Below are 16,910 nucleotides of genomic sequence, written 5' to 3'. Positions count from 1 at the left end.
AAAGTAAAGGCATTCATTTAAAAATTCATTTAAATTAAAAGTAAAAATGAATAAAGTCAAAATATTAGTCAAGTACTCAGTTTAATTTGACTTAAATTAGTCATTAATATATAGAAACAATAGCACTTAACAAAATTAATATCTTCAAAACTTTAAAGAGATACATCTTTTCAATAATATAATTCAAATGCTTCACATAAAATTAGAATAGACAAAAAGAGTGATTAAATATAACAATAAAATGACACCCTTAAACGCTGTTTTTTGCATTTAGCACAAATGGACTGTTATTTAAAACAAATTTTTTTGAAAGGTTGAACTGTGTGAAACTAAAAGTACAACTTTCTGTATTTCAGTTTAAATTAAATATGAATTGCTGTTTTTAATATACAGCCCTCCCCATATGGTTGCTTAAATAAAGGATTGCTAGCTATTTCACTTTGATCCACACACTAAGAAATTCAGCAATCTTTTTTTACTCTATCAGTCTTGGTGATTTGATAGCAAGGTACTAATGCACGATGATATACCAGTTCATGTAGGACATTAAAATCAGTTAGTAGCTAGCATCAATTTAAAAACATTTTGCAACATTCAATGGTGTTTGTCACAGCTGGTGTGTTCATATTATTCTAGGGCTAATGCTGATATTAAAGTGCTATTCAGAAAACCAGGAGAATTTACTACAGTATCTACAGTACGTAGAGAATAAGTTGATAAGCTAGCTACAAAAGGTGATCTTGGTTTTTTACTCTTTTCATGTCTACTTTTTCTCACTGTGGATCCTGTCATTAAATTTATTTAGGCACACAGTGGGAAAAAGCACAAAATGTCAACTTTAATCTCAAAATTTCCACTTTAATGACGTAGTTTATTTTGTCATCAAAGTAGAAAATCATAAACTTCATCCTAAATCGTTTAATTAACTAGTTTCTCAATCCCATCGTAACTAAAGTAGCACGTTAAATGCTTTGTTTTGTATTTGATTTTCTGTGTGCTCAATGTGTGTGAATCACTACATGCCTCTTAAATGGGCTCTCTCTTTCTCCAGCAGGACACAGAATCCATTACATTCATGATATTACAGCTCTCTGAATAATTAAAATACTGAGATGTATATGTGATATTTTCATGTTGATAGGAGTTAAACCATGTTATTAAACATGGGAACACGGTGGCGCAGTGATTGTTCATGTCTCACGCAAGATGCTTACTGTGCCATGCACGACCTTCCATGAAATACTTTATTGTAGCAGTACTGTCTCTTTCAAATGTACTAACCTCCAATTCCTGTCCTTACTTTTCTTTCTCCAAATACCCAATCGCCACACAATCAGCTCTGTAATAGACGTTAAACCATCTGTAAGCTTAGAATACCGATTCATCAAAACTTTTAAGGAATATCGAAATATCTTTGTAGTACGTTTAATTATTCTATCCATCTATCCTTCCAGTGTTGCGTCAGCACCAGCAAGAATACAGCGCGAGGCAGGAAAAATCCATGAACGGAGCACCAGCGGCTCTCTAGCGCTGTGGCACCGTGTAGTTAAAGTTAAAGTTTTATCTGTATAATATAAAAAACATATTTTGCTGCATTTCATCTTAAAAATGATATCGTCATCATATGTAAATATGCACTTTATAAAGTGGCTCAGGTTGTGCAGTATTATAACTGTATCGCAGTTTACAGTGAGGTAATTGTACTTGATGGACTGATTGAGTGTGTTTAGAATTCTTGGGATGAAACTGTTTCTGAACTGCAAGGTCAGTACAGGAAAGGCTCTGAAGCGTTTGTCATATGAAAGCAGTTCAATAAACAGCATGGCTGAGGCAGCGTGTGCTTGATGCTGTATACCGATAATTCTCTTTCCGATCAGCTGCTGTACAGCTGTGATTCACACTCAGATACAGTGATATAAATACTCCGAGTGGTGCAGTGAGAGTAATATGGAAAAAGATGATCCGATGTGGCAACACCTAACGGGAGCAGCTGAAAGAAGAAGAAGAAGGTGCAGTGAGAGTAACAACGCTAAAGCAGTTATGGTATTTGGAATAGTTTGACCATTCTGTGGACCATTATATTGTTACAGGTTAATTACAATCAGATGCATTAAACTAATAAACAATATGCGGTTAATTTCAGTGTATTTATAAAGCCGCGTCAGGGATGTGGATCTAAAAAAGAAAGGATAACCACACTGGAACAGCAGCATTGCTTTGATGCTGGGTGCCGCCAGTCTGTAAAACCGAGCAGAGAACTTGCATACGACAGGGTATGAGCTACCGTGGAAATGTGTGTGGCTTTACGTCAAGTTTAGGTTTTATACATTGCAATTTGAACATGGAATCGTTCTTACTCAACATTTTTGTGCGTACACAACATTTATACATGAGGCCCCAGATGAGTACTGAGGTAAATAACATTCGAAGTGGCTTTTATATAAGTAACATATAAATGTTTTTCATATAGACCATTACTAAACAAAATGACCTGGCACCGACTATGCCCATTTGCTGTGTTTGTGTGTAGGAGAGTGGTAGCTCCCGCTGAAATAAATAACCATCTGTTTCTGTTTCAAGTTGAAAAAAGCTGGTGTTGCTAAAGTACTGAGACTCAGCTTTGTGTTTTGGGGTGCAAGACAGCGACTCAATCATCACAAGATATACTGTATATACAGTGATCCCTCCTCCATCGCGGGGGTTGTGTTCCAGAACCCCCCGCGAAAGGTGAAAATCCGCGAAGTAGAAACCATATGTTTATATGGTTATTTTTATATTGTCATGCTTGGGTCACAGATTTGCACAGAAACACAGAAGGTTGTAGAGAGACAGGAACTTTATTCAAACACTGGAAACAAACATTTGTTTCTTTTTCAAAAGTTTAAACTGTGCTCCATGACAAGACAGAGATAACAGTTCCGTCTCATAATTAAAAGAATGCAAACATATCTTCCTCTTCAAAGGACTGCACGTCAGGAGCACAGAATGTCAGAGAGAGAGAGAAAAGCAAACAATCAGAAATCAATAGGTGCTTTTTGGGCTCTTACGTATGCGAAGCACCGTGTGGGAAGCATGTCGCTTGACAAAGCAGCTGCAAGGAAGGGAGCAATATCAAGGTAGTCTTTCAGCATTTTTTAGACAAGCGTCCATATCCTCTAGGGGTGTGAACAGACCCCCTGCTCACGCCCCCTCCGTCAGGAGCAGAGAATGTCACAGCAAGAGAGAGAGAGAGAGGAAAGCAAACAATCAAAAATCAATAGCGCTGTTTGAGCTTTTAAGTATGTGAAGCACCGTGGGGGAAGCATATAGCGCAACAAAGTAACCACAAGTACAGTAAGCCCAGCAAGGAAGAAAGCAATGTAAAGGTAGTCTTTCAGCGTTTTTTGAGGAGAGGCCGTATCCTCTAGGGGTGCAAACAGCCCCCGTGCTCACAATATATTTGAACCAGCGAAAAATCAGCGATATATATTTAAATATGCTTACATATAAAATCCGCGATAGAGTGAAGCCGCGAAAGTCGAAGCGCGATATAGCGAGGGATTACTGTATTGCAATGCAAGTGTAGAAAAAATTAAAAAGTACATGCATTTACCATCTAGTGGTTGTGGCTGAGCGTGAGCAGATTGGACTGCTCCATACACACACACACACACACACAGGACCTTTGCTTATATATACCTAATATATATATATTTACTATTGTCACACACGTGCGCATGGGAGGCAGCTAAAGGGCTCGAGGGAAGACAGTTCTGAGGCATGCCGGGATGTGGCAGAGTGCACTGATTCTTTTTTTCCCTTGCCTGTAGACCATTCCCGGGAGATCTCACCTGGCTCCCATGACGTCACTTCCGGGACCGAGCCAATGGAATAAGATCTTACCGGCTCCGGCCCCTGTGATGTCACCTCCGGGCTTGAACCAATGGCAGATGATCCTGAGCCAGACCCATATGACCTCACTTCCTGTCTTCCCCTTTAAAAGTCTAACCGTTTCCCCTATGTGTCAGTCTTGTTGTGGACTCTGTTGAAAGCACATCAGTGGTCTATATTTTGCATTTACGACTTTGCAGCCAGGATACCTCATATACGGGTGGCTGCCCCAAACCTTTATCTGTGTGATGTCTCATTATTGTGACACTATATATATACATATATATATATATATATATATATATATATATATATATATATATATATATATATATGTGGAAGAGAAAGTCTGTGATACGGTTTACATATTTGCAGCTGGAGATCCACAAAGGGAGAAAATGAACCACGTATCATAAAGTAGTTTTTATTCTTGAGCTTTCAGCCCCTACCAGGGGCCTTCATCACAGGATAATGCTTAGACTTACAAGAATCAAAGGCAATATATAGCAAAAATTAAGTAGTGGATGTGGGGGGTGGTGAGGTGGGGGGGTTAAGTCAGTGTGAATGGGGGGAGGGTTATTGGTTGTAAAGATTTTATTTATTATGAACATGTTCTTCTTAAGTTTGAATATACTGGATTTATGTCCAAATGTCTGTTGATGACGTTCTCATTTGATAGCCAAGATTCGGCCAGCTCTCTGGCACTTTTGGTACTGGCCTTAAATCTTACTTGTAAATTGTCCCAGTTAAATGTATGATCTGTTGATTTAGTATGCGCGTAAATCAGTGATCGTGAGTCCTTTCTTCTGACTGCATAGCGATGTTCATGTATTCATGTTGCAATTCTTTTTGATGTATGTCCTATGTATAATGCTGGGCAAGAACTGCATGAAATGCTATAAACTGTGTTTTGTGTTTCTGCTGTCGATTTCTTGTTTTTAGCATTAAAGAGGACCGTGCACAGATTGTTTGTGGGTTTGTGTGCTATTCTGAAGCTTGACTTAGCCAGGATGCGTGCTGCATCTTCAGACACCTTGTGGTGATAAGGAAGTGAGTACCAGGTGGGGTGGGGGTTCTGGTTCAAGTCTATTGTTTGCTGAGTTTTTTGGCGTCTTCTGTGTAAGCTTCGATCAATGAATGTTTTTGAGTATCCGTTTGAAGTGAAAAGACGGAAGAGATAGCGTCTTTCATTCATTTTTGTCTCCTTCGTATTACAATAGGTGTAGACTCTTTTGAATAGAGTTTTAACTCAGCTCTGTTTATGAGATACTGGGAGGTTGCTGGCAAAGTGTAATATCTTGTCTGCATAGATAAAAACACCCATCAAAAACACCCATCTCAATCATCTTAGCACAATTACATTTGGGATACTGTATAACAAGATTTTAGGCATTTGATACATAACGGCATAGTTGATAATTTCATCCTACTCCTGCACTATTGACCAATTCCAGGAATGTTTGGGTTACTCAGCCACTCCACGTGTCTGCCATACTTGTCAACAAATGACTAGGATATAATGCTGTTCATTGTGACTTGCTGTTCTGCTTATTGTATTCACACACAGCTTCATAAAAATTTCTATGTATTTAAATGCATGAATATTGTATGTTTGTATCAGAACCTGTTGTTGAAAAATTGTTTGAAACAATATTGTCCAAAAGCTGTATCAGAAAGCAAGAGTAGAGTTTTCTTTACTGTTGTCAGCTAGAAAATTCCTATTGGATGTACATGATGTCACATATTGTATCTGGATTGGTTAGGAACAGTGATAAGATTTAGATTTAATAATTTATTTTTAAAATAATACCCAGTAACATATAAACATTAATCATTTACTCAGAAATCCAACTGCTTGAATGTGTGTTTTTTAATATGAAATTGTATTTTCGTATATAATGTAACCATGACAGCCCCCCGTACACGGACAGACAGACACCAAATGTCCACAACACACACAATTTATTTTCTTTTCTTCTTAGCACAACACACAGTGCTCAAATCACCACAATAAACCCAGCTCACAGTCCTTCTCTTTCTTCTCCTTTTCTTTCCTTCTGCCTCCTTCACTACACCAGTTGCAAGCTCTGTCCTCTGCCTCCTGACTCCAGCTCCTCTAATGGAGTGAAGCAGCCCTTTATATACAGACCTGGATGTGCTCCAGGTGCTTCCTGATCATATTCTGACGGCACTTCCGGTTGTGGCAGAAGTACTGCAGTCCAGGGCTACACAATCCTTTGGGTGGCCCCTGGTGGTGGCCACAGGCCACCCACAGGGATGAGCTTCTAAGTTCTGATCCCGTGGCCCCCATATGCAAACCAGGGCAGCTGCCCTCTCGTGGCCCACGGGAGGTAATGTCCCTCTCCCGGTCCTTACAGGCATCCCGGCTGGGCAGTATCCCTAGCCATCCACCACAATGCACACTGACAACTCTTGTGCAGGAGACAGTTATGTTAGCCATCTTTGGCTTTATGGTCAACTCCACAGTTATGATGTCAACACAATGACAAGAGATTGTGCGTATTTGCTAAAAAGTGACCATTCTCAAATGCAAAAATATAGTTAAACCAAAACTGGTCAGGAAAGTTTAATTTAGGCAATTGCACTTTAATAAAATTAATTAGTGTATGAGTTTTTTTTCCTAAGTGCAGTTATATGTACTGTAAATAATGTTTAGAATGACAAACTTGCAATTGTGTTAATGAGAAAAGCAAAAAGAATAAAACAAACAATAATACAGATTCTCACATAACCTTGTTTATGTAAAACTAGCCAACATCCACCATAGCATACGGCGGTGTAAGAATAGGAACGGAAAATGGTGAGAAAGGAATTCAGAAATCAAGAAGAAATAAATACTTCTTGAAAGACGCAGTGTGCATGTAGAATTTCTGCCCAAGTAGGATTACACGTGAAAGTGATAAATAAATCAGGCTTTCCGAATTTACGTTTTATGGCCATGGCATCCTGATAGTTTTGTTGCATGTATCTTGGACTTCCTGGAAATGTGGACGGTAATATGATAATTTTGCCTACACGTACTTTGTTATTTTCAGCATTTGCTTGCAGTGCATCTAATAGTTCCACGCGCAGATCTTGTTGATGTAATCTGAGATAGTTGAGACGCACGCCCTCTGTTTCACACAGCCAGATCTACCAACCTGTCCTCAGTCCTCATACTTCTAGACCTATCTGCAGCCTTTGACACGGTCAACCATCAGATACTTCTGGAAACTCTCTCTAGTCTTGGGATCTCAGGCACTGTCTGGCAATGGTTTGCTTCTTACCTTGCTGACCGGACATTCCAGGTTGCCTGGCAAGGCTCCCAGTCAGCTCCACGAAGACTGACCACTGGTGTTCCTCAGGGTTCTGTCCTAGGACCCCTTCTCTTCTCCTTATATACAGGTTCTCTTGGTAAGGTAATAGCTGGACATGGATTCTCTTACCACTGCTATGCGGATGACACTCAACTCATTCTCTCCTTTCCACCAGATGACCAGCAGGTCTCAACCCGCATCTCAAACTGCCTTGCTGATATCTCCTCTTGGATGACTTCCCACCACCTCAAGTTGAATCCCAGCAAGTCTGAACTCTTGTATATCAAAGGCAACTCATCTCCGAATCTTGACCTTGCAATCTCTCTTGACAACTCGGTTATCGTCCCCTCAAAAACGGCAAGAAGTCTTGGTGTCACTCTAGATGAAGAATTGTCTTTTTCTCCACACATCAGCAACCTCTCCAGGTCCTGCAGATATCTTCTTTACAACATCAGGAGAATCCGCCCCTTTCTCACTACAGAGGCTACTCAGCTTCTCGTCCAGACCTTGGTCATCTCTAAGCTGGACTACTGCAACTCTCTGATGTCTGGACTTTCACTAAAGGCAACACGACCACTTCAATTGATCCAGAATGCAGCTGCAAGACTCATTTTTAATATTCCCAAATTCTCACACACTACACCTCTGCTGCGGAACCTGCACTGGCTCCCTGTGGCTGCCTGCATCAGGTTCAAAACCCTAACCCTTGCCTTTAAGGCCAAAACTGGAACTGCACCACCTTACATATCAGCACTGGTTAAGCAGCGTGTCACTTCTCGCTCCCTCAGAACATCAAGCACTGCTCGTCTCGAACCACCCTTACTTAAAAGAAGAGGACGACATGCATCAAGACTCTTTGCAGTGTTGGCTCCTCAGTGGTGGAACAAACTTCCTCTTGCTGTACGAACAGCGGAGACCCTCACTGTCTTCAAACGTTGTCTGAAGACACACTTCTTTCAACAGCACTTGGACTAAAGTCCCCATACTTTTTTTTTTCTACCCTTTTTCTAAAAAAAAAAAAAAAAAAATTTTTGTACTAACAACTTACCATTTTCTTCTAGCATGGTTTTGTGTACAACTTGGTCAGCGGTAACTTGTTTAATGACAGTAGATTTAATCCTAGCCTTAAAGACTGAAGAACAGTCGTAGACTACTAAGCACTGTTGTAAGTCGCTCTGGATAAGAGCGTCTGCTAAATGATGTAAATGTAAATGTAAATATTTTAACATAAGCATCTACGACGTACTGTTGGAATAGTTTGCCACTGGAGTGCAAAATACTAAATGTATTCCTCATTGCTAATCTGTACGCATAAAATTGGCATTGAGTAAGCCTTATTCGCTTGGCACTTCTTTTATCGGGAACATGTTGTAAATCTTTGTGCCAGCCAATGTCTCCGTAAGGGAATAAAAGTGGGTAAACCATAGGATCGCAATTCATATTGAGCGTTGAAATCTGTTTACAGGAGTTGCCTATGGGATAGATGCAAATGTCCCTTTCGGAAGGCGTTTTGCCATCTTCTCAGACGAAAATCGCTGCAATGTCGGGGCATTTAATCATCGTAAATCCTGCCCAGGGTTTTCCTTGAAAACCATTCATACAGATGCTGTTGGATTGGACTGAGCGATTTCATGCATGTGTTTGTATTATTTAGCGAAGGGGTTGATGGATCTGAGCATGGAATCTAGCTGGAGAAGTACATTTTTGCTGCATGCAGAGTTTGCTTTATTTTGTAAGAGTACTTTAGTAGCTTGCGCTGTGTCAAAAACATACAACTGTCCATATCCTGGAGAGGTAGAAGTGTTAGCCTATAGTGGAGAGATTTGGTGATAAATTTGCCCATGTATTTTAAAACAGTACGGTCCGTGGCCAGGAGGTTGAGTTATCTGTGCACCCATGGAAGCAACCGCTAGAGAAGAGTTGTATTCTTGAATGTGTTCACGATAATTTTTAGCTTGCGATGTTTGCAGTGTAAGAAGCTGTTGTAAAGACACAGGTGGCTCCTGCAAAGGTGGTAAAGCTACTTTACCGTTGTGGCAGCACCTCGAGTACTTGTTGGACGTATTACGCTCAGCAGGCAAGTAAAGTGCATGACATGGAAGAGGACGAATAGGAATCGAGAAGTGCCGTGTTGGCTGCGTGTGGGCGGGACCAGTTTTGAAGTGGAAGCAGGACGAACCAGAAGAGAAATATATATAAGAGATAGCAGTAAAAAAGAACAAAAAACTCTTTCATTGTAAAGGCATATTTCTTCATGTTAATTTAATTTTTGGTAAGAAAAAATGGTTAGATATTTACCTTTGCTCTTAAAATGTCAAAAGTAAAAAGCAGATCCCTTATTAAAATATTGCCACAGAAAATAAGATTTATGAGGAAAAAAAGAATAAACATGAATGAAATTTTGGCATAATATGTATGTATACAATATTTACTTAATAACATATGCTAATACTAATGCTTCATGAAAACCAGACTTCAACAAGGATTGTCAGAGCTATAACTTTAACATCTGCTCCCTGTCACATGGATTTAATTTCCAATATACATATGGTCATGATTTATTTTGGAATTATTCCAAATATTCAATTCAATTCAATTTTGCATGAAGTGTGCAATTGATTGCCTGGTTGAAAAGGAGAATACAGGTAAAATAGGACAAAACTCACCTAGGTGATAGATTAGGAAGAAGCTCCTAGTTAAACACTGATTGGTTTATTGATAGTAAAGTAGTATTATCTTATTAGAAAACGTTACCACACACTGGCATTTTAAGATTTACAGTTTTTCTCAATTTATTTAAAATATTTCTCAGATCACTTAACACAGCAATCAGAACACAATGTCCATGCTACAAAACCTTACATCATCAATGCATATGTAAGTAATGCTTACGTTTCTCTTAATACCTTCATAATATATGTGGATTTTGCTCAAAACTATTCAAGCACAATAACCAGTGAGTAGAGAAATGCTTTACTCATTCCAACACAAGAATGCATTTCCTTTAAGAAATAAATGCTGTGCAATATCATATGAAATAACTGTAACACTGTAAAAAATTTAGTCTAGAGGAAAGATTTATATAGATGCCCATTCAGATTCACACAGACAAGTTTTTCCTCACTCTGTAAAAGCAAATCATAAACCTCTTCCATGGTCAGTAGACAAACACAATATTCAGATAACACTCCTCTGTACACTGCAATGTCTTATTGGTCCAATCTGTGATCTCCCTGTCATGATAGAGAACTTCATCTACATCACAGTTGATATTTTCTCTTGAAAGGATTCTCAGGAAAATTGTCTGGAATATTGAATCCAACTGTTACATGACTCTGCTGTTATGTCATCATATGCCTCCTCCATGATCTGCAAAAGTGTTTCATGTACATATGGGTTGTGATCATACACTCTCCATCTCCAGGCAGAAAAGAACTCCTCAAAAGGATTTAGGAAGGGGGAGTATGGAGGAAGAAAAAGTACCTCAAAATGTGGTTGGGCGTCAAACCAAACACTCACGTGTGATGAATGGTGGAATCGTACATTGTCCCATATGACTGCATGTGCCATATCCAGTCTCACTTTTGTCTCCTGCTTATCTGGGTAGGAGTGCATCTCTGAGTATGTCTAAAAAAGCAAGGAGATGTTCTGTATTTCAGGGACCCAGCACAGCATTGTTGCATACTACACCCTGCCTTATTATACCTGCACACATTGTGACATTTCCTCCCTTCTGTCCAGGGACAGTGACCATGGCATGCTGACAAAATACATTCCTTCCTCACCTTCTTTTTTTGCACAAAATGAGTCTAGCTTCATCTCCATATACATATTTGCGTACTCTAGGGCTGCCATCAACTTCCGTAATTCTCAGTAAATTCAATGTATTATGTGAATAAGCATGTGGTTAAGGTAGTGATGTAACATTCTGAAACAGAATAAAATACGCACCTATTATAAAATACAGAAGGAACACAAACCTGTACAAACTTGATACCTTGCTTCTTTTACTCTCTCTAAATTTTCTTTCAAAAGGCACTCTATAATCTTGCTTCATTTGAATAGAATGTCTTCTCAGTACCCTGTCAAATGGTTGCCAAACTGCAAGTCTGGATATTTCTGAAAATGTGATCCTCTGGAATTATTCATTGTTGAATCTCTTTGAGGTGTATGGTGTTGTTTTGGACAACCAAATCAAAAATTGTACTTATCTGGGGCCTCATGCATAACGCCGTATGTAGAATTCACACTGTAACATGACATACGGACAAAAGCGGAAATGTGCTAACACAAAAAAAATCCAGATGCATAAATCTCTGCACTCTGCTTGTTCCTGCTAGTGCTTTGTTTTAATTTGTCATTACTCCAACACTCCTACCACACACATCTTAGAAATGTTCTTGGTTCCTTTTATAGTAAATATCGTGCTGACAATTAGGTGAACTAATTGGCAAACAGCATTTGTTTAACTAATTAGCTAAATGATCTGCTGGCTAGATTATAGGATGATAGTATGATTTCACGTGATGAAAAAAGGGTCTGATGCAATTGAGAGTTGAGATCAAAGATTAGAACTTCTCCATGTGTTTTACATCATTGTGTTTGCATTTTTGTTTTTTGTGTTAATCCAGCAATTATTTACTATTGACTTAGTGCAACTTCTTATTAGTTTGGACCACTGTGTTAAGTGTTTTGAGAACATGTGTATTTGTTCTGAGAAATCTTTTAAATAAGTTGAGAAAAACTGTAACAACTATAACATGTAGGAGCACCACAGCTACCCTGAGGCTTTTGAGTTGTGAACCTGCATAAACTTCCACCCTTAAAACTGTTAATGTTTCATGAAAAAATAAATGTTTATACTTGTGAGCTCTCTTATATCAATAGGGAGATTAATACTTTATAGTCAGGAGAGACAGGCGAGTGGTGTCATAACCAACTTCTGACTGCAGATTACTGTCCATTCACTGTGTCCATAATTTGGTATAATTTGCATACCTATTTCCAAATTAATAAACACTGAAAAGAGTCAATAAATAATTTACTGTACTTACTAACTCGACCCTTTTTTCCAGAATTTTAACACTGTGAATGCTCATCTGCATAACAAGAACAGCAGCTTGCAACAGCTGAACAGTCTGTGCCCTCTACATAAAGACTTGAGTTCACACACAATTTGAATTTGTTTGTACCCATGGCATATTACATTTTTCTCCAATACGAAGCTCTCCTGTGGCATCCTAAAATGTTCTAATAAACTGATTTGTTAGATACACAAATTACATTGGGAGTACAAGCATTAAAATTATTATTAAACATCTGCTCAATATAAATGTGCAAACAAATGACCAATGTAAACAATTTTTGCCGGCAAGACTTAGAGATGGAGTAACTGAGGCAGGTTCAAGGGATGATGGCTGCAGGTTTAGAACTCTAGCCTTGCAAGAAACATACACATACCCTGCAAAAGGAGCTGCAAGGGAGCTACTGATAGTAACAGAAATGAATGTTTGCCTGAAGAGATTGCTTGAGTGTATTTTAATATGCTTAAAGGTTTTATAAAATAAAACAATCCAGCAAATTAGGGAAATGCTCTCAAATACTGTAAAACTGCTAATTTAAGACATCAAGACATAGCTCTATAGTTCAACACAAGGTTGTGCTAGCCAGGAGCAGATTCCCAAAACACATGGCATTTGACACACAGAGAAATATATTAGAACAAGGGGGCTCCGCCCCCTGCTCGCTTCGCTCGCCTACCCCCGGCGTTGGGTATCCTGAAATACATTAGTCGAGCTCGTTTGTTTTGGAGCCGTGCCCGCTTTGCCCGCGGCATTTCAGACACGCGTTGTAGGCGCCTGCGTTCATTGATTGTATCCAGGCGGGCTTGTGTTTGTATATCCGTCAGTCGAAGTAGTTCGTTTTGAACCCGTGCCTGCTTTGCTTCCGCAGTTTCAGACACGCGTTGTAGGCGCCTGCGTTCATTGATCTTATCCAGGTGGGCTCGTGTTTGTATCGTTGAGTTGTATTGTGTTTGAATTTGGTGTAAATCGTTCAGTGGTTTGTACAATCCCAAGCAGCACATTATTCCTAACTTCACTCCGCAGTAGTGCCACTCACAATATGGCGGTGACACCTGCGCCTTCACTCCGCAGTAGTGCCACTCACAATATGGCGGTGACGCCTGCGCCTTTCGTACTATCTTTGTGGACCTGTGGGGCCTCCGTAGCCTCTCACGTTTCATTCTGGGGTGCAGCGCAGAATCCTCTTTTCTGTGTGGTTGTGTCGTTAGTGGTAGCTATGGGCGCATTGTTGCTTCATTTCTCATTCACGTTAGTTGAGCTCTTTCGTTCTTGGGCCGTGACTCCTTCGTTCGCGGTGGATACGACTTCGCTTGCGGTTTATGGAACGCGCGCCTGCGCAGTACGTCTCATGGTCCCATCGCCGTGTCTCTGCATCCATATGCAGTGTATTCTCGGTTAGTAATATGGATGAGATGACAGAAGAAAAACATTCTAAAATATCTTTAGAATCTGGTTTAAGTGGAAATGACTTTGTGTAGTTAAGCAATTAACAGGTATATCAACAACATACTCTGGTCACCCATTAGAGTTTTCTAAAATATAAATTCCACAATTATTTTCCTAATTTTTTTGTATTTCATTTGTTTCAGTTTTGTTATTTCCATCAAATTACACATTGACAGTTAGGTTGCACCTAAGATAAGTTTCCCAGGACCTATCTTCTTTTTTTCAGAGGTGGATTCTTTACACCATGTTGAGTTTCTCACCTAAATAAGAATCCTATTGCAAAGTTTGCAAAAAAGTGTCCAAAGAAAGTAGTGAGACGAGGTTACATAACTCTTCATCACCCAACATTATCTGACACTTGTTACATTTTCTGAATGTGTTTGCTATAAAGTTGCAGAATTTAAAATTTAAATCATATGTGCTCAGTGAGGTACGCAGCATTGCTATATGTATATAATATTATGTTAATGTGCATCTGGTATTATGGAAATGTTCACTCCTTTGCAATCTTAACACCTGCTTTAAGAATTTCCAGAACAGAAGCTGTAACAAAGAATTCACTGCTGCCAATAATGGCATGTATGCATGCATTAAATTCTCATGTACAATTATATAGCATAGGATGTAGCAGCCCTATCTCTTTCTCTCAAATCCAGTAAAAGTCATGTGAATATTTTATTTTCAAATAAACTTTGAATCTTTGTTATTGTGGTGAAGAAAATCACAAGGAACTAAGTCAAAATTATGTGACAGAAAGTTGTGATTATTAGATATAGTATACTTTTAATCATTAAGTGGAAATATACTCATTAGATGTATAAAAAACATAATTATCTCAACTGATTAAATTGCCCCTTTTGATAGCATATATCTGAGATTTCAACATTTTATATAGCAGCATTAATACTGTAAGACACAACATCACAAGACTTTAACCTAAAAAGATGTATCCTTCTATTCATTCAACCAACTAAAGACAGAGAAAAATAAGTTATTTTGCAGCACTGGAACACTATTGTAAAAATCAAAGGTATAAGTAATAGCAAAACCAAAAATATAACACTGGTAGAAACTAAAATGTGATTGATACGTATAGGAATCTGACAATTAAATTGTAATAGGAAAAATCACTATATTAAAAAAAGTTAAACATGGCAATAGTGAAATACATACAAAAATAATAAATTCATAGCAGAGTTTTCAAAAGAACACAGACCAAGCATATAATGTGACAGTGCCAGAAAATGGGCAGGGGCGGGTTGTAATAACGAATTAATTGTGAACTGACTGGAAGGGGATGCAAAGACAAGGGCAGAATGTTGTTATCCTCCAAAGCCCATGTTGCTTTTCAGTTTGGCACACGAGAATAGAGTGACAATATGCAATATTTATCAGTATGCAGAAGGGATCAATTAAAAACACAGGTTAGAATGTAAATGTCAATCTCAAAAAATGTTCAAGCACATATCCATATAGAAACACTCTTTATTCAATCACTCATTGTCTTACTTTATGTTATTTGTTAATTGTGGGGTCACATTTTGTTAGACTAAATTAATTCTTTTTTTTTTTTTTTTTGCTAAAGTTGTGATAGCAATTCATTTCCACTAGCTTCAAACTGTTACTGTGTGTAGTGAAAATTTAATAAAATGGTTGAAATATATGATTTTTAAGGTGCTCTGGATTTCAAAGATATGGAGTTGTGGAATTATTCACTTAACACTTGTCAAAACATGCTCTGTCCATTTGAACAATGAGTTGTGTATAAAAAACTATTTCTGTTGGAAGTCTCACCAATCATGGTTTTGCCCCCTTTAAATGATGACTGTCCCACAGGACAGAGAGAACCACATTGTTAGTCAGTAAGCACCTCTGTGCACAAGCATTGAATGTATGAGTAGTAGACCCTGTTATCAAGAGTGATACTCCAGAAGTAAATATAAAAGTATCTTGAAGAAGTATAAAAAGCTAAGCAGCTTCTTAAATTAACTGTTGAGTTAAAAAATGAGGGTTTTTAACTGTCCAGGTAAAAATCATTATAAGGATGCTGTAGAAATTAATTAAATACAGTATTTATGGACACTTTAATGACCGAGAAGAAATCTTAAAATAAGTAGAAAGAACAGTATGTATGGAAAAGAGAAGTCTATTGAAGTGTAAAGCAGTAACACATTAAAGTGCAGTTGATAATTTTTCTGATGGGTAATGCAAGAAGAACAGTCATGGTAAGTAGGGAAAAAGGATTGTATTTCAGGCAGATTTACTTCCCCTCATGTTCAGCCGAAATGTGGAAAGGTTCAGGAATTTAAGTGAACTTAGGAAAAATTGCATTTGAGTCAATGGGGAAATAGAAACTGAATTACCTTTTGGGTGGATTGTAATAGTGTAATAGTCTTTTAAGTGTCTCTAAGTACTATGGAAATGTCTGCCAACTATGCTGGACTGATTATTATGGCCAAAAATGTGGCCAGATCTAAAAAGCTGCACATAAATTTATATCATATATTAGGCTGAATTATCACTTTCTGGGCACTGCAAGCTCATCAAAAAGGTAGTGAAATAAAACATTAGAAGCACTATGAGCATCATCAATTGATGTTGTATTTTTAAATCTTTAATTATTTCTTCAGTGTTCATGTCACACTCTTGCCCTTCCTTGACTTTTACTAAATGCCTGGACTTCAAATGTCCTGTTGTAAATTTGAAATTCTATTCACAAAAAGTGATTGATATTTTTCTTTTTTATTTTTAACAGGAAAGACCCTCTTTTACCACCACAAGCAACACCACTAAACATTGGTACCCAGGTGTGAATCACTGTCTCTCCCCTCTGGTTCACACTTGACTGTATTTGCATATCTTCTTTACCTTAACAAATCCTGTCCTGCCTCTTTTATCAACATTACCTATAATTGTTTCCCAGATGTGAATTGCTCTCTGTCTTCAACAAACAACTATAAAATAATCAATGAAAAATTGTCATACAATAATCATTTGCATTGTTTCACTACACGAGAAAGGAAAAAACACATTTGGCACTCCAATTATCTCGATTAGATGAAAATTGACTATTAACTCACTTAAAATGGCATTGCACACACCATGGAATACAAAATACAAACACTAACAAGGATGAGAGGTGGTGAAGGCCTAACAAAAGACCTCTGTGTTGGTCTCCCCCTCTTGTTATTAA

The sequence above is a fragment of the Erpetoichthys calabaricus genome, chromosome 4 (genome assembly GCF_900747795.2).
Source record: "Erpetoichthys calabaricus chromosome 4, fErpCal1.3, whole genome shotgun sequence".
NCBI lineage: Eukaryota > Metazoa > Chordata > Cladistia > Polypteriformes > Polypteridae > Erpetoichthys > Erpetoichthys calabaricus.
The sequence above is the reverse complement of the archived record's forward strand: the minus strand, read 5'-3'. Positions refer to the sequence as shown.